The following is a 27,520-nucleotide window of genomic DNA, read 5'->3' as shown; positions in this document are numbered from 1 at the left end:
GGAAAGACATGAGAGAAATTTGGAAGAGACTGTACAATGAAAAGAATAAGGGAAGAAAGGTGGAGGGAAAACGAAAAGGGAGAGAAAACACAAAGAAGGTTAGGGGAGACAGGGTGATAAAAGGGAAGAGGAAACGCAACGCAGACAAAGAAAGGGAGAAAGTCGAATAACCCAGAGTAACGAAAGGAGAGAGGAAAGACAAAGTGATGAATGCTGCAGAAGAGAAAAGAAAAGGAAAATACAGAGAAGAGAAAGCTGAAAGTGTCGGGAAGAGAGATAGGTGAAGACAGAATAGGAGAACAGAGACGAGAGATGGAGAAAACGAGAAGGAACGAAGGGAGAAGTAGAGAAATGGAGAGAGGAAAGAAAAAAGAGTAAGAGAGACGAATAAAATGAGAAGTGAATGAAAGAACAGGACCAAAGGGAAGAAAGATGGAGAAGGGAGATGAGAGGAGAAGAAAGAGAGAGGAATGAAAGGTGATGGAGGTGATGAATAGAGGAAAGTAGAAAGATGAACAAAGGAACCAGAGACAAGGAAACGGATGAGAGAAAGAAGAAGAAAGCGAGAAAGAATCGAAAGGAGAGTCACGATAAAAAAAAAAAGGAAAAAAGGGAAAAATAACAGAAGTACAAATCAACAAAGAAACGAAAGATGAAGGATGGGAGAAAAGAACAGGGGAGAGAAAAATAAGGAGAAAAGAAAACGTGATAATGAACGAAACAAAGAAGGAAGGGAGGGATGAAAGAAAAGCTGAAGGAGTAAAGACTGCACTTCACTACAATGCAACTGTTTCTTTCAAGAGGAGGAGGAGGAGGGAGAGGAAGAGGAGGAAAGGTGAGCTGAGCAGAACAGTAAGGAGAATGAAAAACGGATGGTGAAGCAAAGGGGAGAGAGAGAGAGAGAGAGAGAGAGAGAGAGAGAGAGAGAGAGAGAGAGAGAGAGAGAGAGAGAGAGAGAGAGAGAGAGAGAGAGAGAGAGAGAGAGTGACGGGGACTGGAAAATGGCAGTAAAGCGTGAGAAAGTTTAAGTCAGCGTTGACGATTGAAGGAGGAGTTGAAGAGGAAGAGGAAGAAAAGCTGGAAACGCCTGGAAAGCCGATCTTGTCGCTGGAAACTCTGGACCCCAAGGAAGAGGAGGAGGAGGAAGATGAGAGGCTGACGGAGGTGCTTGGACGGACGGACGAACAGAATAAGAGTGAGGAAGAAAAGGAAGAAGGAATCGAAAATAAAACGAAAAATCATAGCGATGTTGAAGGAGGAGGAGGAGGAGGAGGAGGGAAGAAGGAAAGAGGAGGGAAGATAACGCGACAGGAAGAGACCGATGATTAGATAATGGTTTTGAGAGAGAGAGAGAGAGAGAGAGAGAGAGAGAGAGAGAGAGAGAGAGAGAGAGAGAGAGAGAGAGAGAGACGTAATGAGTGAAAGGCGGGAGGGGACGGGAGAGAGACAGCAGGAGAGAGGCCCGTGGAAATCTGGGAGTAAAACGTCACGAAATGGGAAAAATTTAGCGGTGTTCATTCCTCTTTGGGCTGGAGACGAGTGAGGGCCGCCAGCTGGTGCAGAGAGCTTGTGAGAGAGAGAGAGGGGGGAGGGAGGGGGGATACCTGAACCGCCTTTCCTTGAGTATAATGTATTCTTATTTATATTCATAACCGCGCAAGTCTAGTAAGTGTACATATCATACATCTGCCTCCATCTTGGGTGTCTCCGTACTTTTAGGAGAGAGAGAGAGAGAGAGAGAGAGAGAGAGAGAGAGAGAGAGAGAGAGAGAGAGAGAGAGAGAGAGAGAGAGTGGGGTGGGGAGGCTGTTGGAGAGGGAGGGGAGTAAACACACACACACACACACACACACACACACACACACACACACACACACACAAAGTAAAGGAAAAGAAAAAAAGTCAGGACAAAGAGACAAAGGATTGAAATTTCTTTTCTTTTTCTTTTCCTTCAATATTTCTTCCCTTTTTTTCTGTTTCGTCCATCCACCTTTCTCTCGCGACATATTACCGCAGATTTCACTGCAATAAATAAAAAAGAAGAGAAAAAGGCTGAAACGGAAAAAAAAAAAAAGGCAGTATTTTTATAGAATGCGAGGCCAAGATAAATTCCTCCAGTGCCCTTAACCCTTTGACTACCACCCTTCCCTTATTACCAATCACTCTTGAAACATCTTTACTCGTTCTACACCCACATCCAATCTTTGAGCAGGGAAGAAATCGCAAAATGTCTTCTTTTTCATCGCTAACTTTTCTCGTATGTACTTATATGAAGACTTCACGCATTGCTTCTGGTGCTGCTAATTGTTTCGTGTCGCAGTGAAAAGTCCAGCAGAGAAAGAAATATGTAAATAGTAACCAGTGATACCAGACAGTGACGCATAAGTTCACAGCAAAGGTTGAGTGAAACAAAGATGCTTTTAGGCGAGTATCGAACCCTTGTCACCTGTCTCGAGTTAACCAGATGATGTCATTTGTTACCCTTTATCCACGGCGCCTTCCTGTCAACCCACTTGCCTACCTGTGCGATCTTTTTTTCACGCTTTTTTTCTTTTTTTTTTTCTTTCTTTGCTTCAGTTTTATTCATGTCTCTATCTCCTTTTTTTCTGCCTGTTAGTATTTTAGTATTCATTCTTATTCTCTCTCTCTCTCTCTCTCTCTCTCTCTCTCTCTCTCTCTCTCTCTCTCTCTCTCTCTCTCTCTCTCTCTCTCTCTCTCTCTCTCTCTCTCTCTCTCTCTCTCTCTCTCTCTCTCTCTCTCTCTCTCACCCCAAAATATCTCGATCAATATGCTTGAAATGAATGCGTCGCTTGCTAAGAGTCGCCATTTCGCCCAGAGAGAGAGAGAGAGAGAGAGAGAGAGAGAGAGAGAGAGAGAGAGAGAGAGAGAGAGAGAGAGATTTGGGTCAAGTTAAAAAAAGATAGGAACGAACTGTATTATGTGAAATGGAAACTGATGTGTGACTGTATTGCGAAGGACGTGTGTGTGTGTGTGTGTGTGTGTGTGTGTGTGTATGTAAAAGAAATCGTGTCTCCATTTTTTTTTTCACATATCCATCACAATTTACGTTTTTTCTTTGTCACCGTTATCATATTTTTTCACTATACTTTTTTTCTCTATTTTGAATTCTCTCTCTCTCTCTCTCTCTCTCTCTCTCTCTCTCTCTCTCTCTCTCTCTCTCTCTCTCTCTCTCTCTCTCTCTCTCTCTCTCTCTCTCTCTCTCTCTCTCTCTCTCTCTCTCTCTCTCTCTCTCTCTCTCTCTCTCTCTCTCTCTCTCTCTCATTCATTAGCAAATGGTGAGGGGGAGAGAGAGAGAGAGAGAGAGAGAGAGAGAGAGAGAGAGAGAGAGAATATCACTATCATACAGAGGAAGGAAAAAGATGGTGATTTGTTTTGCCTTTGACGACGCCAAGGAGGAGGAGGAGGAGGAGGAGGAGGTGATGGAGTGGATTGGGAAGAGAACTGGATGACTTGGGACGCCCTTTGGTTTTTTATTATCATATATTCCTTTCATTTTTTTTTCGCTTTTTTTTTTTTACCTTCCTTCGTAATTTATTTTCATAGATTTTCACTCTTTTCTTTTTGTTTTTACTTTCAGTTCTTCTTTTGTGTGGAACTTTTTACTTCTCTCTCTCTCTCTCTCTCTCTCTCTCTCTCTCTCTCTCTCTCTCTCTCTCTCTCTCTCTCTCTCTCTCTCTCTCTCTCTCTCTCTCTCTCTCTCTCACCAAATCAAAAGGAAATATGAATAAAATATACAAGGTGACAGACAGATAAATGAATAGAGAAAGAAAAAAAAGTGAATGATGGAGGAAAAGGTCACTGGAGGGAGGAGGGAGAGAGAGGGAGAGGGAGAGAGAGGGAGAAAGACAAGCAGAGTGCGGAGTATATGCAATCAGTGCAGTTCTCTCTCTCTCTCTCTCTCTCTCTCTCTCTCTCTCTCTCTCTCTCTCTCTCTCTCTCTCTCTCTCTCTCTCTCTCTCTCTCTCTCTATTCCTAGAAGCTTATGTTTGTGTACAGAAGAAAGATGCGGGTCTGAATCTAGCCTCTCTCTCTCTCTCTCTCTCTCTCTCTCTCTCTCTCTCTCTCTCTCTCTCTCTCTCTCTCTCTCTCTCTCTCTCTCTCTCTCTCTCTCTCTCTCTCTCTCTCTCTCTCTCTCTCTCTCTCTCTCTCTCTCTCTCTCTCTCTCAATTTTTTAAGAGTATTTTTGTTGTAAACTGTAGTTGGTTAGATCTCACAGCACTTTTTTTTCATGTATTCAATATGGAGAGAGAGAGAGAGAGAGAGAGAGAGAGAGAGAGAGAGAGAGAGAGAGAGAGAGAGAGAGAGAGAGAGAGAGAGAGAGAGATTACTCGTTCAAACTTGACACGAATATTTAACTCACTGAAAGAACTAGCCTGCAGGAAAGAGAGAGAGAGAGAGAGAGAGAGAGAGAGAGAGAGAGAGAGAGAGAGAGAGAGAGAGAGAGAGAGAGTGGAGATTACAAGCAACCACCCGTACAAGAAGTATTTAATTGCATAGAAGCGTGAGCCTTGTAATAACACCAATCCACTCACCTTCCCTTCACTTCTTACCTGTTCTCCCCACCACACTTGCGCAGGTGAAAGGTAACCTGGCCAGTCGAACTCCCACCGCTTAAAGGTAAACTGTAATTAACCTGATCCCCTTACCGTGCAAAACTCCTCTCCCTTTTACCACTTGCAAACACTCTTCAGATTATGTACTTGCTTCGTGTTCGTCAGTTTGTTCGTCTGTCTGTCTCTGTGTCTCTGTGTCCCTTGCTCGTTGTGTGAGAGTTACGTAAGTCCTTCATTTTGGTTATAGAGCAGTGCAGAGGCGTTCGTTCGTTCGTTCGTTGAGTCACTGCAGTAAAGTCGTAAATCTTTGACTCATGTGTGATGTGTCGAACCTTATGGCGCATCTGGAATTGAAGGAAGAAGGTCGAGGTGATTTTATGTTATTTTTGTGCGGTTTTTTTATATTTTTCTCGTTATATTGGTGAGGGAAAAAAACTTGGTGGTGGTGCAGGAGCTTTTGTTGTCTATTTTCTCAGCTTTTGTCTTTTGGCGAGGCGAGACAAGTCAAGGCGAGTCGAGGCGCTGGCTGCTGCAGTGGTGATTGTGGGACGCGCTTGTGATGATGATGATGGCGTGAAGGGATGAGATGGAAAGTGAAGATTGATTGGATACTTGCCTTTGTGTGTGGCTCTCTCTGTTGACTCAGTGTGTCTCGCTGGCTTATCCTTAATACTGCCACTACTACTGACACTGCCATTACTACCACGACCACCACGACCACCACCACCAGTACTACTACTACTACTACTACTTTTTCCTTTGCTGTTCTGAGTTTTCCTTTAGATGGACTATTTTTTGCATTTTGACTGGAAACTTTCATGCCGCCTCATTAGTGTAACCGAGGAGCCAACAGACACACAGACACACGGACACACCCAGAGATAGAAAGACGTGTAGATGATAAGGAAAGGTAGACGGAGATAAGCAGTCAGAATATAGACATCGAAATACGGGAGGAAAAGAGATGAAGAGAAGTAGATAGATTAATAATGATAAACAGTGGCACATGAAACGCAAACATCATGAACGGGAAGGCAGCGAGATGTGGATAAACTGATAAGCAGGGCAAGAAATATACACATGAATAGAAAGATAAGACTAAGGAATATAGAACGAAGCTGAAATTGCTCTATAAAGAAAAGGGAGAAGTGCGGAAGTGTACACGCCTAGAAAAAGAAAGGGAAGTAAATAAATAAACAGGGAACGGAACTTAGTCTACGCACACGATACTGGGAAAGAATGAAGAAAGAAAAAAAAGATAAATGCAAAAATGTACACAGAGAAAGAGAAAACTAAAGAAATAAACACACCACGACACCCAATCTACGTACACGATCCTAAGAAAAAAAAAAGTAAAAAAACAAGAAAGAAAATTGCCACTCCATAAACATGTTAAGAAGAGATCCTACCAAATGTACGTTGCGCCGTTTATGATCCTTTTTAATGGCATCAGAATCTCTTCTCGTGGCATCCAATCCTCCCTCGCCTGCCTTTACAGCCGAGTCGCCCTTGCCAACCTTCGAATTTAGTGGCGTCGTTATCATTAGCAGCGCGCCTAAGCCCCGGTGGTGCAGTGATAAATTGTGAATGTGACGCCCGCGACGATGGTGACAGGGGATTACTGTACTGAGGGGACGGAAGAGGGTATGGTGTAGGAGGAGGGGGAGGGGGAGGATGAAGAAGAGAGGGGTAAGATGAGGAAGATGAGGTTGTGTTTGCTCTTCCCCCTTGCTAATTTGCACCTTTTTGCGGTGTGTTTTGTTGCTTGTGAGTTGGTTTAGTTTGCGTTCACTTATATTCGAATGAGTTTTGGTAATATACTCGTATACATGATTTTTGTGATATTTTGTCTTCTTTATATATGAAGCTACCTTACTACTACTACTACTACTACTACTACTACCACCACTACTTTAATACTTCTACCACCACCACCACCACCATGACCTAATATTCCCAGCAGCATAATCGAACCCAAAAGAACACGCCACTGATCGCCGCGGCCCAAGCAAGGTTCCACAGCTCTCCATGCGCCTGAAATTCATGAGTCGTGGAATCAGAAACGTGTGCAGTTTTCAAGCCTTAAGGAAAGTCGATGAGTGTAGTTAGAGAGAGAGAGAGAGAGAGAGAGAGAGAGAGAGAGAGAGAGAGAGAGAGAGAGAGAGAGAGAGAGAGAGAGAGAGAGAGCACTGTCTATCGCTTTTAATGTCTAATTGAATGGTTGACCGTTCTGAAAATCGAAGCCACTTTTCTTGTATCTTTATTACATCTGTCTGTTTAATTTTCTGTTATTTGCTCTTTATTTTCGAGTCATTTATTTGGCTGCTTTTATGCTTAGAGTTCAATTAAGAATACAAAAAGAACAGAGGTAAAAAGCCATGCTATTTTTCCCATCCCACCAAAAGATGATGATAAATAAATAATAATGATGATAAAAAGAAGGAACTAAAACAAGCAAAGAACAAGAAGAAAAAGAAAAAAACAGGAAAAGAACAAGAACAGAATAAAGAACAAGATGAAAAGAACAAGATGAAAAGAACAAGATGAAAAAGAACAAGATCAAGAGAACAAGATGGAAAAAGCAAGAAAACGAAAACAAACTAGAAGAACGAGAACCAGAAGAAAAGGAACAAGAAAAAAACAAGAAGAAAAAGAAATTGAAAAAGTAAAAGAATAGAAAAAGAAGATGAAAACACGTGTAACACTCCACCAGTAATCTATCAAGACCTAAATAAACCATACTCACACATCAGCAACATATAGAGCACAGAACCCCAAGAACAGAATCACTCGTCCAATAATCCCAACCGTCGCGAGGAATGAACGCCCACTCGACGCAAGAGCAGTGACTCACATTGACCCGGAATAAACACCTGGGTCTGCTTGGTCTGCTTGGCTAATCCGCGGTGTGCGATTGGACACAAATAAACCCGTCGACAAATCCTTGGAACCGAGACGATACATCAATGCCGCCTCAATACACGATGTATACTGATTAGTGGTGATTGGCTGCCTGGTGGGTGAGGGGTGTCGAATGGACTTGCTCTCTTGTCCTTTTGTGTGTGTGTGTGTGTGTGTGTGTGTGTGTGTGTGTGTGTGTGTGTAAGAATCTAGGCTTCAAAAGATTTCTTGTTCACATATTTAACAAAGAAAAATAAAGCTTGTCCCTTTTTTTTTTTTTTTTCCTCCGCTGAAATAATAATACCCTTTTTTTCTTCTTCTGCCTAATTAACTTTTTTTATTCCATATTGCATACAACCTCCGCCTTTCCCTAACATCATTCATTCCCTCTACATTATTCATAACTCCCTTTTTTGCTTTCCTTAACCATCAACACTTTTTTGATCATCACAAACTCTCTTATGCACCATCAGCCCCTCCAATTATTTCCCTCTACATCATTATCAACACATTTCTTTGTATGTTTTACCACCAACACCTTTCGTCCCTTTTACATCACCAGGAGCACCTTTACACACCACCAACACCCGCAATTATTTCCCTTTTACATCACTATTAATCTTTTTTCTTTACATGTTACCAAACAACTCCCCAAAACCTATTTCCTTATCACCACAAACCCCCAATCACACCAATTATTCCCCTCTACATCACTATTAACCTTTTTTTCTTAGCAAGTACTACCTTAGCACATATCTTCCCTTTCTTTTTTTTTTATTACCAGCAACACGCATTCATCCCGTCCACACCAGGAACAAAACGAAAAATGTCACCACAAACAGACACGAATTTTATCCCGTCTACATCACCACTGACAGAGCTAGCAGCAGTAATAACACGAGCCACAGTAGCGTAAGTAAATCAGGTGCTCGCTGTAAACCCCTTTTGGCGGCTATGCGGGGCGTAAGCTTGCCATTGGTCAGCGGTGGATGAAGGCAATGGACTGGCGTATCACAGGCCTGCGTGGGACGAACTGATAACGAGCCTGGACCGATTAAGCTTACGGTCAAAAAGATAGATGGTGGTGATTAGCATGAGTGGTCGGTCGCGACAGCTTTGTTTGTTAATCGTTTTTGTTTGTTTAATTTTACCAGGCTAATTTTTTTATGTGATGCGTTTTGTTGTTTTTGTTTTGTTTTGTTTTAACTGACTGATTTCTTTGTTTATATTCTGAATGATGGGGGAAGTTTATTGATTTTTTTTTAGTTAATTGTTTCACTTGTCATTTTTTATAACTTGTCATTATTAAATATTGCAAATTTCTTAGCACAGATTGAAATAATATTCTCTATAAAAAGAACGAAAGGGAGTTTCTGCATATCCCATTTTCTTTTCAAATGTTACTGTAAATACTAACCCCATCACATACAAAAAACACTCAGGAACACAGTCGTTATCATAAAAATTTACACACACACATAAGAAGAAAAAAGCGAAGGAAAATAGCACAAATTCAACAAACGCAACCCATTTTCTTTTGCAAGGTACAGAAAATCACGCCAATATTAGTCCCATTCTTCGCGACAGCCAAAAGAAAACGTACGTAGCAGACATCACATTTTATGGCAAACTGAGGAAAACGAGCAGAGGCTTGGAAAACATCGCCACCTTGCTGCCTTTCACATCAATACAGTGTTATGTTAATTCGAGCCCCGTGACGTCATTAGGCCAGGTGGGGGGCGCTCGGCATTAGCTAAATTACCTCGGAAAACGGCCCCCCAGTTTGCTAAGGAAGAAAAGGCAGCGCGGCGACGCAGTTTGGTAGCGGGGAAGAAAGCTCGTTTTTCCATTCCCGGAGGCGATTGGGGCGTGTCGTTTGGAGGGAAGTGTTTGGTTACGTCATCCCGGCACGAGAGAGAGAGAGAGAGAGAGAGAGAGAGAGAGAGAGAGAGAGAGAGAGAGAGAGAGAGAGAGAGAGAGAGAGAGAATATTGCCGTTTCTTCCTAGCTTTTCAATGTATAAATATAACCAGTACAAATTATCTAGCATCATTCATAGTGTCATTGATATCAAATGAAAAACATACCAAAACAAAAAAAAACAAAAAATAATAATAATAACACCAAAAATATCAATAATGAAACTCAAACTCTATTACCACATTTTAATTTCGCATATTGTGCCTATGCATATGTATGGGTAGACAGGTAGTACTCGCATTATTAATCGAGTACTCACCTGTTCAAACTGTATAAACACCTGGCGAAGCAATAACTTCCACGGATTTAATTCAAGCTGTCCTGTTCAGTGTGTTTCCAGGTATAATTGATACAGAAAAGGCAATAGGTGACTGGTAATGGGTAAATAGGCTGCTGATAATGGGTGTTTCAATGGGTAAATAGTCCGTGAGTGAACTCCAATAGGTTTTCAAAATGTCATCGCAAATTAAATCATTATTGTTCATTATACGCAATTAGTGGGCGGCCATTGAACGCAGTAGGAAGCCAATGCTGTAATGAGTTGATTTGAAAGACGTGGAAAAATCGTGTTTGAATAGGCTGATGGTGGTGGTGGTGGTGGTGGTGAGGCAGAGACCGAGGCTTCGATATTTTCACTTTCGTTCACTATAATATCCTTTGTCTTTTCTCTTTGATTTATTGTATGTATTGATATTGTATTAGTTAGAGAAGCAGAGAGAGAGAGAGAGAGAGAGAGAGAGAGAGAGAGAGAGAGAGAGAGAGAGAGAGAGAGAGAGAGAGAGAGAGAGAGAGAGAGAGAGAGGGGTGGTATTCACTGCTTTGTTTCTTGGTAATCCATCACACACACACACACACACACACACACATACAAAGGTGCGTGCATGTGGGATTAACACGAAGAAGCTCAGGTGAATCAGATTTCTCGTAAAGGATTTGGAAGTTAGATAATTACTTGCTTGTATGCTTTCGTGTGTGTGTGTGTGTGTGTGTGTGTGTGTGTGTGTGTGTGTGTGTAGCAAATTGTGCTCGTAATTGGCTTTTCCTTATAAATGTCTAGTGATAAAACAACACAGAGATACAAAATTGACAATTATAAGGCTCACAAACACACACACACACACACACACACACACACACACGGCCAGGCCAGATCAAGAGTCTTAGAGTGGACTTCTTTACAGAGTAGCCGCAGTTCACCTAGCAGTGATAAGGAACCTGGTGCAAGTCTGGAGCTGTGGCCCGCTGCTTAGGAAGGAGAAACAAACTCCTGAAAAAAAAAAAAAATACACTGGGTTGTCTGATCATCCCGGGTCTGCTAAGTTGGCTGGCGCAGTGTAGATTTTCAGCCGGTACAGTTGAATTAAGTCGTAAATTATTATTACTATCATTATAATTATTTTATTATTATTATTATTGTTATCATTATTACACACACTAACTCACGCACTGATGACACCTTTCCTGCCTTTCAGCACACCTGTTGGCTGCTGCACACCTGGTCTTCTCACCTGCCCCCACTACAGGTAATTAGTCTTGTATCTGTGCCTCATGTTATAAATTCAGCTGCCATATTCCGCTTCCTCATTTTGTTTAACATTTTTCTATTTCTCTTTACTGTTACATTTTTCTTTTCTTTTTCTTTGCTTTTTTTTTTTTTAGATTCCTGCCTTTCCAGTTCAGATCTTTGTCCTTTTTTCTTTCCTTCTCTCTCGTCAGCTTCATCTCTCTTTTTATTCTCTTCTTCTTCCCTCCTTTCCTTTACACAAACTTTTATATCCATGTAATCATCATAACCATTTCGAAACGTCAAAAGCAGAGAGAGAGAGAGAGAGAGAGAGAGAGAGAGAGAGAGAGAGAGAGAGAGAGAGAGAGAGAGAGAGAGAGAGAGAGAGAATATTCACATAATCTCTAGAGACATTTTTTGGAAGTCACCCTGCCTTTTGCACGCGGATGTGTGTGTGTGTGTGTGTGTGTGTGTGTGTCTCATGGCGGCGGGTGGAAGGAGTGTCGTGTTTCATTTTCCGTGATCGTCGTCCATTAGAGGATTACTGGACGTTGTTCTTTCTTGGTCTTTCCTTGTTCTCTCTCTCTCTCTCTCTCTCTCTCTCTCTCTCTCTCTCTCTCTCTCTCTCTCTCTCTCTCTCTCTCTCTCTGCTTCTCTTAATATTTTACAAGCTGTTTTTAACTCACCTTGTTTTCCTTTCTTCTTTTTTTTTTTTACTTTCCGTTTACCGACTGACTTTTCTCCCCTTCCTCCATTTCCTCGTTTTACTTTCATTTTATTGCCTCGCCTTCTTGTCCTCCCCTTGTTATTTTTATCTGCATTTATTCTTCTTTCTTTGATTTCCTCCCAAGATTATGCACTGTTACACCGTTTCGTCGATAATTCATACATTTCTCAATTTTGTATATGTAACAGTGTATATATATATATTTTTTTTTTTTTGCAACTTACCTGGTTGATAGTTAATTAGGCTGCGTACAGGTGTTCTTGCTGTTCCCTCTTACACCTGTCACGAACAAAGCCCTTCCCCACATCTTCCTTCACCAGCATAAACACGCCAATTCCTACCTCTAGTTACCTTTCGTTCTGCAGTCTCCTTATCTACCACTTAATTTCCTATTTTCCATTACATCCTATACCTTTCAGTCTCCCTGTCACCTCCCTGTCTCACCTTATCACATATATCTGCCCTGATCTTCGTAATATCCACCGTCCCTAATCTTCCACCGTCTCCCTTGTCATCCCTATCACGTTCAGTCTCTCCTCCATCTCCCTTAATCTTTTCCCTAACTCCCTGTCGCCAACATCGTCACGCGAACCCTAACATTCTCTCTCTCTCCCTATCTCCCTCCGCCTCCTATTAATCTTCACTGTATTTCCCCTTTAGTTAGTTAATACACTAAGTAAATACTATAGACACACAACCCAGTATTATATAATCTGATGGAATCTAAATCATGAAATCACCACCGTCTTTTTCTTTATCTTTTGTTTTCTATTATTTTTTTTTCCAGGAGCGTGAAAATTGCTGTTCCTTTTTTCCCTTATCCCCCCCCTTAGCTGCCCTCCGGCACGCATTGAATAAATGACAGACAAACAAACACGTAAATAAATAAACAAACTAACTAACTAATTAACTAGCCAACTAACTAACTTGATCTAACTTACTTACCTAAGTTATGAACATATTAGCTAATTAACTAACTAACTAACAAACTAACCAACAAAAAAGGATAAAAAAGATATCAAACGAACATAAAAAAAAAAAAAATTCTTAACCATCTCATCAAATCCCAAGTCCCAACCCGGAACTAGCAAAGCCTGCAGTCATTCAGCAAACGGTCACCTGCTCAAACACACGCCTACACTTCCCAGAAAGAGCCCCTCCCCCTACTCCTCCCTTCCCCCTCCACCCCTCCCCCCACTTCATACTCCGCGTGTGTCTCCTCAACCCTCATACCTTCTCGCTCTCTTGAAAACGTAATCCTCTCTCTTTTCCGAAACCGACACGAACCGAACTCTCCCGGAACTTGTATTCACGCCCACATTCTCTCTCTCTCTCTCTCTCTCTCTCTCTCTCTCTCTCTCTCTCTCTCTCTCTCTCTCTCTCTCTCTCTCTCTCTCTCTCTCTCTTCCTCTTTTGGCGTGCCCACAGCCGCGCACGAACATATTCACGCACGCACAAAATCCCTGGAACGTATGATTTCTCACGATTTTATATAAGATCAAGTCAGGAGATTATAACTTTTTTTTTTCTTGTGTGTGTGTGTATGAGTAATGATCCTCTTCCTGTTAAGCTTTTCGTTTTTTTTTTTTATTCGTCTTTTTCCTAGTTTCGTACATTCGGTTTTTTTTTTTATTAATTTTGACATGGTATAAATAGACGTCCTGCTTTTTTTTCGTTTTTTTTTCTATATTTATTTATTTTTTTTTTTACTTATGACGATTTACTTTATATATATACTCGTATATATATATATATATATATTCTATATATATATATATATAGAGAGAGAGAGAGAGAGAGAGAGAGAGAGAGAGAGAGAGAGAGAGAGAGAGAGAGAGAGAGAGAGAGAGAGAGCTGCTCACTTTATGGCAAAAGAAAACGGGCGATGGTTGGTTCCTCATTGCTATATTTCACAAGATACGTTTTCTTTGTGTAGAGAAAATTGTGTTTTTGAGGTGTGATTTTTGAGTGGGGGAGGTAAGAGGTTACATTCATGAGCGATGGAGCAACTCGAGGAAGAGGAGGAGGAGGAAGAAGAGAAGGAAGAGGAGGAGGAGGAGAGGGAAAGAGGATAAGAGTGTTTTGGTTAGAAATTAAGGGTTAGTTGGAGAAGGGAAGAAGATTGCATGGCAGTGACTCAGCCCTCCTCCTCCTCCTCCTCCTCCTCCTCCTTCTCCTCCTCCTCCATGACAGACGGGTGCCACAGGAAGGGTGGAGGACTAGAGAGACCAAATTGAGTGTGGCACGCGAACTCAGGTACCCCGCCCTCGTGTGTGTGTGTTTGTGTGTGTGTTGGTCCTCCTCTTCATAGTCCTTGCGTCATGACTTAAATCGATTATTGAATTTAAGTCGTGAATTTTTACTCAAAGTTGTCTCCTCTCTTTCCTTCCCTCCATTCCCTCCTTTCCTTCCCTCCCACTGCAATGCATCTCCTTTTTTCCTCCTTTTTTCCCCCTCCGCTCCACCCATTTCTCCACCGCATTGCCTTCACCCCTTGCGTTTTCCTTCCTTTCTTCCTTCAGCATATATCTCCCTGCTTCCTTCTCCCATTTATTAATTTTCGTTGCCTCACTTTTCCTCTCCTCTTCTTCTCCGCCTCAGATTCCTCCTACTACTCGTTTCCTTTCTCTACTCTCCTTTCTTTCCTTTTATCTTTCCTTCCTCTCCAACCTTTTCTTCCTTGATTCCTCTTCCTTCTCCTTATTCGAAAGTATCACGTTTTTTTCTTTTAACATTCTACTCTCTCTCTCTCTCTCTCTCTCTCTCTCTCTCTCTCTCTCTCTCTCTCTCTCTCTCTCTCTCTCTCTCTCTCTCTCTCTCTCTCTCTCTCTCTCTCTCTCTCTCTCTCTCTCCACCCTGCAAATTCCTCCATTTCTCCTTGCTTTTCTCTCTTCGTCTGGTTTCTATATTCTTCTCTTCCATCTCCATATACATTTCCATCCCCAAAATTCCTCCACTTCTCCTTATTTTTCCCTGTTTCGTACCCTCCACCTCAACTTATCTCTCTCCATTTCTCTTTCTCCACCTTACAAATTCCTCCTCCTCTCCTTGCTTTTCCCTCTCCGTCTAGGTTCTGCTCTCCTTTCTTGCTTCTCCCTATATATACCAACCCTCCAAATTTCCCCAGTCCTCCCTGTTTTTCCCTCTGTTTCGTACTCCCCTCAACTTATCTTCCTCTTGCGGCTCTCTCTCGTACCGGCACTGCCTTAGGTACCTGCCTCCTACCTGCACGTTCTTCGCTAATCGAGGTAATCACACTGATGTAGAGTATTGTTGTTCCTTCTCCGTCTTGGCCCCTGGAGAACCCAACCGCGTTTCTGCAAGGGCTAAGATTAACTGGCCCAGCAAGAAAGCCATGAAGCGCAGTGTCTTTAGATAGCTGCGCCTCTGACCTTCCACCCTCGGCCTTCCCTCTGCTACAGTGAGGCCCAGTAATTGACTAGACTCCTCTTGCCCGGCCAGCCGAGGTTCGTGTATACTCTTGGTCTAGTCTGGAGTAATTGAGTAGACTTGTTTGGGTGTGTACATGGGGCCTACTACACGCACATGAACACGCTCACGTACACAGGGATACACATATGTACACACGGGAGGAGAAATACAACATGACAGACGGAGGAATCTCATAGTGCACATTCACTTGGGGGCGCACACACACACACACACACACACACACTTACAATATGAAGTTCACGAGGGAAGTACGCCGCGTAATAGTGAGCGAGCGAAAAGTTATATTTATCCCACACTAAAAGTAAGGCAAAGTTAACAAACATCTCGCCGCGAGGGAGCATTAACCTGGAATTATCGCGCATGAAGGCAGAGTAAGTGGGTAAATTTGGGGGAGGGAGTGTGCGGGAGCTGCAGGTGACAGTGAGCCAATGAACTTTAGAGTAAAGCTGATATTTTTTAGTAGTTATGTGGTGTTACCTGAGAGAGAGAGAGAGAGAGAGAGAGAGAGAGAGAGAGAGAGAGAGAGAGAGAGAGAGAGAGAGAGAGAGAGAGAGAGAGAGACTATCCTGAGATTAGAAAAAGAGCAAAGAAAAAACAAGTGACATAACGAGGAAGGAAATAGGAACAAATGAAGCAAAGAAAGTGATCAGAGGGAAGAAGAGAGTGAGAGAAAGAGGGAGAGGGAGACAGAGACAGAGGAAACGTACATAAAAATCGACGTTTAGCCATCGACCATTCTACTCATTCTATCGCTTAGTTACACACATACTGTCGATCAGGGATATTAAACTCATTCCTTTGCACCGACGCTGAGTAACATTCCTCTCCACCGCAGTGTTTGCCGAGTACTTCATGCACCTCCCCTGAACCCAAACACTTGCACACACCGCCAGCACACACCGCCATCGATTGGAATCCTTCGACCGCGAGTGTTAGTTTATTTACCAACGCTCATTACTGGAATATAAACACCTGAACACTCGCTTCCATATATTCCTCCCCTTAGAAACTTGTGTGCTGTGTTTGATTTACTTGGTCTTGGAAAATATTACGGTGACTGAAAAATATACATCTCGTTCAGTTCGTGTGTTTCGACTTTTGTGCATTATGGTTTACGTAGGATGTCTGAGAATAATAGGAATGATGAAAAATTATACTCTTTTGTCTTTCGCAAGCTTACAGAAATAAATTATCGGATGCCTTGTCTTTAAACTATTATGTGTTGCGGTTAATTTGCGTGGAATAATCTCTGAAAATAATATGAACGAATAATCAAAACGACGCTCTTTTGTCTCTCACAAACTCACAAACTTACAGGAAATACATCAATGGGCGTCCTATCTTTAGACTATTGTGTATTGCCTTTCATTTACGTAGCATAACCTCTGAAAATAACATAATTAACAAAAAACTTCATTCTTTTGTCTTACAGCCTTACAGGGAATAAATCAACTGCCATCTATCCCTGGAAATCTCATGAATGTTTTACAATGACTTCTTTGTTCGTCTTTTTCCTTACTAATAAATCTTTCTTCAAACTCTCCTTGTCTGAAGTCTTAAGCTAAAAGTCATTAACGCTTTTCAGCCGTGACTGCCTTCTGCAATATTCACATAATCGAACTGGAGAAAGGCCATAACCAGACGACTTAAAAATGACTTGGGCGAGGCTCCTCAATCGCTGGCATAATTTCGTCTTCACCCGTGGAGGGAGAATTACTGCCTCTTTATAAAACCAAGCGTCCTCTCATCTTTAATAACCCGACTACCGGACCGCCTCGTTAGAAAGGTTTTGGGCTTCACTACGAGTATTTTATTCTTACAAAAGTGCTTCGTGTTCTGCTTCCTCTCTTGTTTTCGTGTTCTTTTGTGTGGTAATTGCTGTTATTATTCCTGCTGTCGTTTTAATGTGTTTGACCTCTATAGACTGGAAATGTCGCTTTTGTATCTTGTTAATCGATTTGGGTAAGTAGAGCAATCAATTAATCTTGACTATTTTGGTCATAAACAGATACAAAGCAGGAGCTGACGAGGAGAACGAAAAGATGAAAAAGGAACGAGGAGTCCTAATTTCGCTGCGTACTGAGGAGGAGAAACGAAAAGATGACGAAAGAAAAGAGGAAATAAAGTTTGAGTCTCTACCAAGGACGTCAAAATAAAAAAAAAAAAACCCTTGACAAAAAAAAAAGTTGGTGAGTGTGTGTGTGTGTGTCCGTGTATGTATACGTATATTTGTACGTGTGTATGTATTTAACTCTTTCACCACCTACCATACAAAAGACCTCACTACCACTTTATTAGAATGTGGAGAGCCGACTCGCCCCTCTTCCCTTGAGAGAATAGTAAAAAGGGTTGGGGGTGTAGAGGGGGCAGGTGGGGCGCTTCCAGGTGACTATTACCTGGCCGCTAATGAGAGATCGTGCTCGGCTCCTTGTCTCGTGAAATTTCAAGAAGGGACGAACGGTGAGGACGGGAGGGGGATGAGGAAGACTGACGGGGAATGAATGAAGATGTGGGTGGGAAGGAAGGGTAAAGGGGAGCTAATGGAGGAAAAGAGGGGGAGGGATTGGAGGAGGAGGAGGAGGAGGAGGGAAGTGGAAAGAAAGAGGGAAGGAGGTATGTAAAGGTGAAAAGAACTGAGAGAGAGAGAGAGAGAGAGAGAGAGAGAGAGAGAGAGAGAGAGAGAGAGAGAGAGAGAAATGGAAAGAAAGAGAAGAAGCTATGTAAAGGCAAGAACAGCAGAGCAAAGAGAGAGAGAGAGAGAGAGAGAGAGAGAGAGAGAGAGAGAGAGAGAGACGTATCTTTTAATCTATAAATGTTTGCTCGAGTTGAATTTCAGCTCTCAGTGCTTGTTTTTTGTTTGCAGGAAAAAGGTGGATGGCTGTCTGTCGTTTTATGAGAGCAGGTCGAGTACTGGCAAAGGTGGTTACTTGTATTATTGTGTGTGTGTGTGTGTGTGTGTGTGTGTGTGTGTGTGCAAGAACAGGAATGCAGGAATGGTTTCAAGTTTAGATAGATTGTCAGTCATTGCAGTATTGTCTTTGTAGTAATTGTTGTTGTTGTTGTTGTTGTTACTGATAGTGGTAGTGGTAAATTCCTGTGCCTTTCCATTCTTTCTTAATTTCTTTTTACATTAATTCCAGTTCTCTCTCCTCCTCCTCCTCCTCCTCCTCCTCTCTGATGTCCTCTCGCTACTAATGCACAACAAAGTAGTCCATTCGAGCAGGTAACCTCGTTAAGAGCCAATAGTCTTTCTGTTACATGCCTTTTCCCTCTTCCTACATTTTCCTCCTCCTCCTCCACCTCTTTATTCTCCTTTTATTCTCCTTCCTCACTCGTTCCTTCCCATCGTCTCCTTTCTCCTGTTAGTCATCCTTATACTTTTCATTCACTTCTTTCTTATATCCGTCCTTCTCTCCCAGATGTTGTTAATGTTTGTGCTCCTCCTCTTCCTCCTCCTCCTTCTCCTCCTTGCAATACACTCGCTGCCTCGCTAGTTCACAAGCTACATATAATGATGATGTTTTTGCTTCGTTGCTGTTTTTCGCGTCAGTCTTGCCTCCGTGAAAAGTTCATCTTCTTGTTATTCTTCTTTTTTTACGTTATTTTTGGTGTTTTATTGTATCCGGATCTGAGCAAATTACGAAAAAGCGCCTTTCCACACACACACACACACACACACACACACACACACACACACACACACACACACATACAATGATAAATTACTGCTGTCGTCTTATTTTGTCGTCCTTCCTCTTCCAAAATGTCATTACAGATATTATTGTGCTTCTTTCCTGACTCCCCCTCGTTTCATTTAACTCCTCCTCCTCCTCCTCCTCCCCCTCCTCCTCCTCCTCCTCCTCCTCCCACCCTCCCATCTCCCACCTTCTGTTGTTACTGTTGTTATTTTTGGTCTCCTTTTTTCCTCCTTCCTCCTCCTCCTCCTCCTCCTCCTCCTCCTCCTCTGGAAACAAGTGTTGCGCTTTTATTTCTTTTTCTTCTTTGGTCAAACTTTACTTCGCTGTGATTCTTGTATTTTTTTCTTCCTCCCTCCGTTGATCCTTGTCCTTCTCTTTTTCCTTTTCTTTCTTCAACACCTTACTGCAACTGTAGACACGCACACAACCTAAAGCACACACACACACACACACACACACACACACACACACACACACACACACACACACACACACACACACACACACACACACACACACACACACACACACACACACACACACACACACACACACACACACACACACACACACACACACACACACACACACACACACACACACACACACACACACACACACACACACACACACACACACACACACACACACACACACACACACACACACACACACACACACACACACACACACACACACACACACACACACACACACACACACACACACACACACACACACACACACACACACACACACACACACACACACACACACACACACACACACACACACACACACACACACACACACACACACACACACACACACACACACACACACACACACACACACACACACACACACACACACACACACACACACACACACACACACACACACACACACACACACACACACACACACACACACACACACACACACACACACACACACACACACACACACACACACACACACACACACACACACACACACACACACACACACACACACACACACACACACACACACACACACACACACACACACACACACACACACACACACACACACACACACACACACACACACACACACACACACACACACACACACACACACACACACACACACACACACACACACACACACACACACACACACCGCAGAGAGAGAAAGAGTACAAATAGAGGTAGTCTGTTTTTCTCCTTGCTGCTCCTCCTCCTCCTCCTCCTCCTCCTCCTCCTCCTCCTCCTTCTTCTCTTCCTTTTGAGTTCTTCCTATTTTCGTGTTTTTCTCCATTTCGTACTCAAAGTATCAAACAGACTTTTAGACTTTTTACTTTCTAATTGTCATTGCCTTCCACCTCCCTCCTCCTCCTCCTCCTCCTCCTCCTCCTCCTCCTCCTCCTCCTACGAGTCATCTCTCCCACAAGGGTGTTTAATTAATCCTTCTTTCTTGATCCTTTTTTCTTTATTCCCAGCAGAGTTCTGAGCGTGCATGAAGATGAGAGAGAGAGAGAGAGAGAGAGAGAGAGAGAGAGAGAGAGAGAGAGAGAGAGAGAGAGAGAGAGAGAGAGAATGTACTATCTAGAGGGAATATTGACCGCGTGAGGTTATGAATATTTAGATTAAAGATTGAATGTCTCGTGATATATAAATGTGTGTGTGTGCTTTGGAAGGAATTTCATCACCATTTTGTTGGCGGAAGGTTAATAAATACGTCACTTGCATTCACTCACTCTTTCCAGTCCGCCGTAGTTAAATGACAAGCGGACTAAATAATAAAAGGGGAAAAATGGATGAAAGAATGGTACCGAGAGGCCAAATTTAAATCCCTGAAAATATAAAAGCAAACAAATGATGAACCAAGCGGACTTGCAAAATAAGAGAGGAAATGTTGTTCTTCCATTACGGGTGTAGGTAGATGGGAAAAGAGAATTGTTTTTTGAAATGTGAAATATATAAATATATATAGGTATGATGTTTAGTCAAGGCCGTGTTGTTGTTTTGTTTTTTTGTTTTTTTTTGTGATACCTGTTCATAGGGCATCTGTAATTAAAGGTGATTGGAAAATGTGAGGTGAGACAGACAAATAGATAGACGAAGTAGATAGACACAATCATACAGACGGACAGACAGGTAGACTGACACTTAATCAAATATGCAGAGATACAAGTAAACAGACAGAGACAAAAACATGCATACAAACAGACAGAAATAGACAGACAAGTAGACAGACACAATCATACAGACGGACAATCAAATATACAGACATACAACTAAACAGACACATAATCAGATAAGTAGATAGACGGACACACAGACAGACAGAGACAAAAACATGCATACAGACAGACAAAAAAAAAAAAGCGTGAAACAATAAATTCTGAATATAAAGTAATAAAGGAGAAAGGATAAACAAAATGCATTTCACGCCTAAAATTACTTAACGTTTTCAAATAATACACAAAAAGCATCAAAATAAAAATGTCAGATTAATGTAGTAAATCTAGTGAAGGTTAAGAGCCTCCTTGAAATTGTACTACAAAAAGAAATGCGTGAGTTTCTATATATAAATAAATGTACTGCATGTGTTATAAGAGTATATAAATGTACTGCGTGTTTTATAGGAGAAGTTTATTTTTGGTGCAGTTTTGACCCCGCGTTTTTAGTTTGTCCTCAGCCTTTTAGTGTGTCAACCATTTTGCTTCGTTTACACAGCATTTACCAGAATTGCTTTAGAGTTTTCACCGAGTTTTACATTTAAGAGAATATCCTACATTTTATAACCTAACATTTGCAGCTATTTCATCCATTTAATAATTCGACAATTACCCCAAAAACTTTTAACAGAATACTGAACTATTTTTCCTTCAGTACTTCAAATTCCCTTTACATACTTGACCTTATGAAACTCTCAAGACACAGCTATTGCATATTTTTCTCTATTTTTCGCACTGCGGTAGAGAATGTTCTGAGGCACATCAACAACAGAATTTGTATTATATTTAACCTTATGAAACTTTTAAGACAGTTACGCACTTCCGTTACACTTAACATATTTTTCTCTGTTCCTCGCAATGCAGTAGAGTATTTTCAGTTGGCTATTAATAATTTGCCTTACTGTTAGAATCGGTTTCGTATTTGCCTCAGAAATGTTACGAATTCACACTTACTTCCAGTGCACTTAGATTTTACACTTAGATTTTACACCTTAGCCTTGCATTACACTTGCATATTTTTCTCTATTCTTCGCACTGCGGTAGAGAGTTTCCAGTGTCACATCAATATAAGAATTTGTTTTGTGTTTAACCTCAGAATTGTTACGATCTCACCGCTACTTGCAGCCCACTTAGATCATACACTTTATCTTTCGCAATGCGGTGGCGGAGCTTCACTGGACCATGAAGCTAACTAGAAACATTAAACTCTCCCCACGATCATTCCCAAGAGTAGTAAGGCAGTAACTTTTGCGCGGATCCTTTTTAAAAGTATCCAAACCTCCTTCAACAGTATCCAACCCTTTAGCCTTCACGCCCAAGCTTTTTAACACGAAATGGAGGAGGAGGAAATGTACGTAATTTCTGTTTATACGCAGTTATATCCGGATTCCTCTCCCGGGCCGGATGTCCTCACGTAGCTGCCGAGATTTAGAGCCAGAGAGAAGATAAACTGTGATGGGTGTGTTTCGAGGGCAGGTTCGGGGGCGTGAGGGCGTCAGGGGGAGGGGGAGGGAGTGAAGGGTGAGTCCCAAGGGTGAGTGGGTGTGTAGGAGAGGTGGTGGTGGAGTGTGTTGGTTTGATGTATGTTGTGCTGTGAGGAAGGTTCATGCTTGCGAGTGTGTTGTATTTTGGGGTTATCTCTCTCTCTCTCTCTCTCTCTCTCTCTCTCTCTCTCTCTCTCTCTCTCTCTCTCTCTCTCTCTCTCTCTCTCTCTGTGTGTGTGTGTGTGTTTTTTTTCGTTCTTCCTCTTCTCCCTTTTCTCTTTCTCTGTCTGTTTCTCAGTCTCTTTTCCTCACCTTGTCTCTGTTTGTCTGTCTTTGCTTCACTCTACCTGTATCTCAGCCCCTCTGTCTCTGGTTTGTCTGTCTTTCTATCTGTCTGTCTATTTGGCTGTCTGTTTGTCAGTCTGTGTCTATCGGCCGTTCGGTTGGTTTAAACTCTCTCTCTCTCTCTCTCTCTCTCTCTCTCTCTCTCTCTCTCTCTCTCTCTCTCTCTCTCTCTCTCTCTCTCTCTCTCTCTCTCTCTCTCTCTCTCTCTCTCTCTCTCTCTCTCTCTCTCTCTCTCTCTCTCTCTCTCTCTCTCTCTCTTCAATTATTAGCCTATCAGGAAATCATGCAACTCTTCCTCCCCACGCTGAGGCCCGGGGAGGTGGGAATGGACTGGAACATGGCTGGAATGGGAACGGGAAAGGGGATGGGAATGAGATGCAGCAAATACCTTCCAGTACCCTGAAAGGCATCCTAGAGAGAATACGAGTTTTTTTTTTTTTTTTTTTTTATCGACAGTTTAAGAGCAAAATATTTCATGTATCGTCAGATGTATTTATGTATTTTTTTTTTTTTTTTAATGTATATTGTTGCCTCTTTTATGATATATGTACGTAAAGTGAGGTGAATGTGCAAGGGATGTCTGTATGTCTTTATGTATGTGTGTATGCATGTATGTGTGAGTGTGTAATGGAATTTTATAGGAAGCGTGCATGTTTCACTGTAAGGGAATCAAATACTGAAATGTTTTGCGGGGGAATGTTGAAATAATTTAATTGAACACTTTTTTTTAATATATACTTTTTTGTTCCGAGTGCAGTTCTGAGTAACGTTATAACGATGCTCCCCCTGATGTGCGCTGCGTGAGGCTGTGTGCTGCTGTTCGTCATTCAGTGCAGGTTAATGAATGCGTCCCTCAGGTATTAATGAGGAGAGGCGGAGCGAAGGTAGACTGGGAAGTGTTTAATTGAATAGTGTAGCGAAGTACCAACTGAAGCACCAACTGTTCACGTTTTATAGGAATTTTGATGACTTTTTTTTCATGATTGGACATTGAAAGTAATAATGGTGATGATGATTATAGAAATAATGGTGATAATATTGATCATTTCCCTCTGAGAATAGACATTTTGAACCTTTCAGTGCTAAACTTTTCCCACATTCACGAACAACTTTGTAAATATTCAATTTTGTAATACAGCCCCATGCTATTCTACAGACTAGAAAAGAGAAAATTAATATATTCTCTCTCTTCGTCCTGCGTGTCTATGCAAATATTTTTACAGTGCTTTAAATTTTGAACACATAACAACTACGACAGTGGAAGGATTAATATAGAAATAAAACAAACCAACAAAAACAACGACAAGAAACATATAAATCATACTTACTAAATATCCTGACTAAAACACGTCAACAGCTGTTAAACATCGGCCTTATGAACCCCGCAAAGTAGTGAAGAGAGCGAGGAGGAGAGGCAGTGGTGGGGAGCAGGGCGGGAGTGGGGTAAGGAGGAAAGGAGGGGTCTAATCTGTGGAGGAATTAGTGGAAGTACTGTGGTAATGCAAGCCGAGGAGCGGGTAGGCAGGAGAAGGCCGCGGCGGATGGTGAGCTGGGAAGGTAATGCTGAACTGAGGTGTGCAAGGAAAGGGTGCGTGGTGCAGGTTTGTGTGTGTTGGGGGGGGGGTTAGGAGAGGATAGGGAACGTTCAATCTTGCATGGACTATATATTGTGGGGAGAGACACGCGGACATACACACACCCAGACGCTGGTATTCCAAAACGCTTTGGATCCTCATTAGCACAACTTTCAAAGGCCACGGGAATAATTAATCAGGTTCACACGGTACTTCGCCCCGTCAGTGGTGCAGAATCGTTGCTGAACTGCCCTAGAATCATGAAAATACCCTTGAAAACCAAAGCCACCATAGCCTGTTAAAAGTTATTGAGAACGATGGTGGACAGATAGAGTAAATACGAAGATGAAGAACATAAGAAAATGAAAAAATATAGGAAGTTTCAAGAAGCCATCAGGTGCACATGTGGCAGTCTCTCAATGAAACCTACCCACCCATTTCCACCTATCGTCCCCACTCATAAATCTGTCTAATCTTTCAAAGCTCCCTAATGGCTCAGCACTCAGTAACAGCAAGTTGATTTACTGACATACTTACGGACTTGGTACACCCACACTTTCCCACAATCCTCAAGACTGTCACCTTCTTCAGACTACCCATTAAGGTATATTAGGAGTGTGCTACATTACTGCATAAATTTCTTGAGGGGACGATCGATTCCTTCGGGTCATAAAGAATCCTTCCGGATATCGCCTCGCCTCGAAAACACACCCTGCCGTTCAGGTCCGTTTCATCATTTTTCATTCCTCCATCCGCCGTCCGTATTAAGCCGAATCGCTATCAAATTTACTACAAATCTTAGGGGTTTAGATCCAGAAATTACCGTTCGGGGAGGAGAGGACAAAGGGATCAAAGGGAACACGAACGGAAACAGAATCGTATATTGCAGCGGTAGCGGTTATGGTGGCGCTGGTGGTGGTGGTGGTAGCGGTGCTGGCCAGGCGTGCATAGTTGTGAATCTGCAGCTGGGCCCGAGTTGTGGGGTTCGATTCCACGCTCCATCACTTCCAAAAAATTGCGATTCGGAGAGTGATTTGAAACAGAAGCCGCCTTGCTCATTACTCTGCACGCCCCGGCCCCAATGTGGTTTTGGTGGGCCTCTGGGATACGTAAGTGCACCACAAGAATAGGAAAAACCTGCGTATTATGTTTTCGGACCGTATTTTTTTCTCCTGCCAGTTGTAAAGAAGTATTTGAATATCTGTGATTCTTTGGTTGTAATAGAAGTTTTATTTTTACTTTTGCCTATTTTTTTTTTTATTCTCGTTTGTGCAGGAAAGTATCATTATCTTTTTTTTTTTTTTTTAGAATAGGAAAGTATGAAAGGTTTGTGTACTTGCATGCAACTCTTTGTATTATGAGCAGAAAGGTAAGGAATTTTATATTTGTAATTCTTTTTTTCTATCACTGACTCCTTAAGAAAAATTCTGGCACACTAGGAAGTAGAGAAAGGTGCTGTAGATTTTTTTTTTTTTTTTTTTTTCTATTCGTAACAAGATAGTAGAAAACCAACCATATTGTAATTTTGCAGAAAAAGGCAAAGTTTGGAAATTATGTCCCCGTCATTTTGGTCCAGTAAGAAAAGAAAAATACGAAAGAGTATCCGTAAAGTCTTCCCTGCTAAGAGCGAAAGTATATAGTAATGTATTTAATTTCTTGTTTATTCTTATTGTAATTTTGTCTCGTAAGAATGAAGTAAAAAAAAAAAGAAAGTGTATCTGTATCGGCAGCAAGAAAAATACGAAAGAATTTAGGCAAAATTTTCCAGGCTAAGAATACGAAAGCAGAAAGCAATGTATTCAATTTCTTATTTCCTATTGTAACTTATACTTCTTGTTAGAGTGAAGTAGAAACAGATGTATCCTGAATCGATAACATACACATCTCAAGTCACAAGGAGGTACAATACGTCGCGCACTCCTTCATGTCTATTTATGGCGCCTTAGTTACACACAGTGAGGTAGGAAGGGCGTGTCGAATCCTTAGTGCGGCAAAGAGTCAGAAAAATTGTGGCGCAGAGAAAGCTTTTACGTTGGAGGAAGAAGAGGAGGGTGCACTAAATAATTTTGAATATTTTTTTACAGCACACTCCCCACGGCAGTTTACATGAAAAAATAATGTCGTTTTTTTTATTTATCGTGCTTCGGGGATGAAACAAGGAAGAGACTCAGTATTTTATTATTTTCACCGAGGCCGGCAGTCAATATGAGGAGGGTTACTTTCACAAACTTGGTAATTTATTCTTAATCAATTCCAGGATGAGGGAAATTATTCATAAAGTGAATCGACAAGTACTTTATTGGGGAGAGAGAGAGAGAGAGAGAAGAGAGAGAGAGAGAGAGAGAGAGAGAGAGAGAGAGAGAGAGAGAGAGAGAGAGAGAGAGAGAGAGAGAGAGAGAGAGGACTGAAATTCGTAAGCATAAAGGAAATACCAGAGGATTAATTTAGGTGCCTTAAGAGAGAGAGAGAGAGAGAGAGAGAGAGAGGAGAGAGAGAGAGAGAGAGAGAGAGAGAGAGAGAGAGAGAAGAGAGAGAGAGAGAGAGAGAGAGAGAGAGAGAGAGAGAGATCCCCTTTCCCCCCTGTACTCCCAACCACCATGTTTGGCTCAAATTTGGGATCCACGCGACGACTGTGTGGCGTGGCGTGGCGTGGCGTGGCTTGGCTTGGCGTGGTGTGTGTCGATTTGAGTTGGAAGTCACTCCACTGAAAACGAGAACTGAGGGACAAGGACTGGCCAGGTGTGTGTGTGTGTGTGTGTGTGTGTGTGTGTGTGTGACAGGTGTGGCAGGTGTGTGGTGTGTCAGGTACCTCTACGTATCGACCTGACATCATCTGGCGCAGCAAAGAACAAAAATAAGAAGGGGAAAAAAAAAATGCCTGCCTCTCAGAACCTAAATCGAAGTGAATGTTTTTCTCGTACAAAGAATTACATGGAATTATAAACAACTACACCAAAATCTACGAAAATTAAAAAAAAATAAATAAAAAAAAAAACGAGGCCTTAAAAAATTCATCTAAGAACATAAAAATAAGAGAAATTATATAAAAAAAAAA

At 41.9% G+C, this 27,520-nt stretch overlaps 2 long non-coding RNA genes across 6 annotated transcripts in view; one reads left to right on the top strand and one right to left on the bottom strand.

The window, feature by feature from the left end:
• LOC135089722 (uncharacterized) overlaps positions 1–27,520 on the top strand; it is a 259,283-nt gene that overhangs the window by 156,425 nt on the left and 75,338 nt on the right. For 4 of the 5 annotated variants that reach the window (XR_010261610.1, XR_010261611.1, XR_010261612.1 and 1 more), the window contains exons 5-6: positions 10,635–10,802; positions 10,926–10,976. This is a non-coding gene — a long non-coding RNA (uncharacterized LOC135089722). Of the gene's footprint in view, positions 1–10,634; positions 10,803–10,925; positions 10,977–17,145; positions 17,327–18,000; positions 18,057–23,648; positions 25,891–27,520 lie in introns of those variants that run through there. The other variant, XR_010261613.1, reaches the window with a different exon arrangement.
• Positions 1–27,520, bottom strand: part of LOC135089723 (uncharacterized) — a 99,898-nt gene that overhangs the window by 40,238 nt on the left and 32,140 nt on the right. The window lies entirely within an intron of this gene.

This window comes from Scylla paramamosain, chromosome 33, assembly GCF_035594125.1.
Source record: "Scylla paramamosain isolate STU-SP2022 chromosome 33, ASM3559412v1, whole genome shotgun sequence".
Taxonomy (NCBI): Eukaryota; Metazoa; Arthropoda; class Malacostraca; order Decapoda; family Portunidae; genus Scylla; species Scylla paramamosain.
Note: the sequence above shows the minus strand (reverse complement) of the source record. Positions and strands in the feature narration are given on the sequence as shown.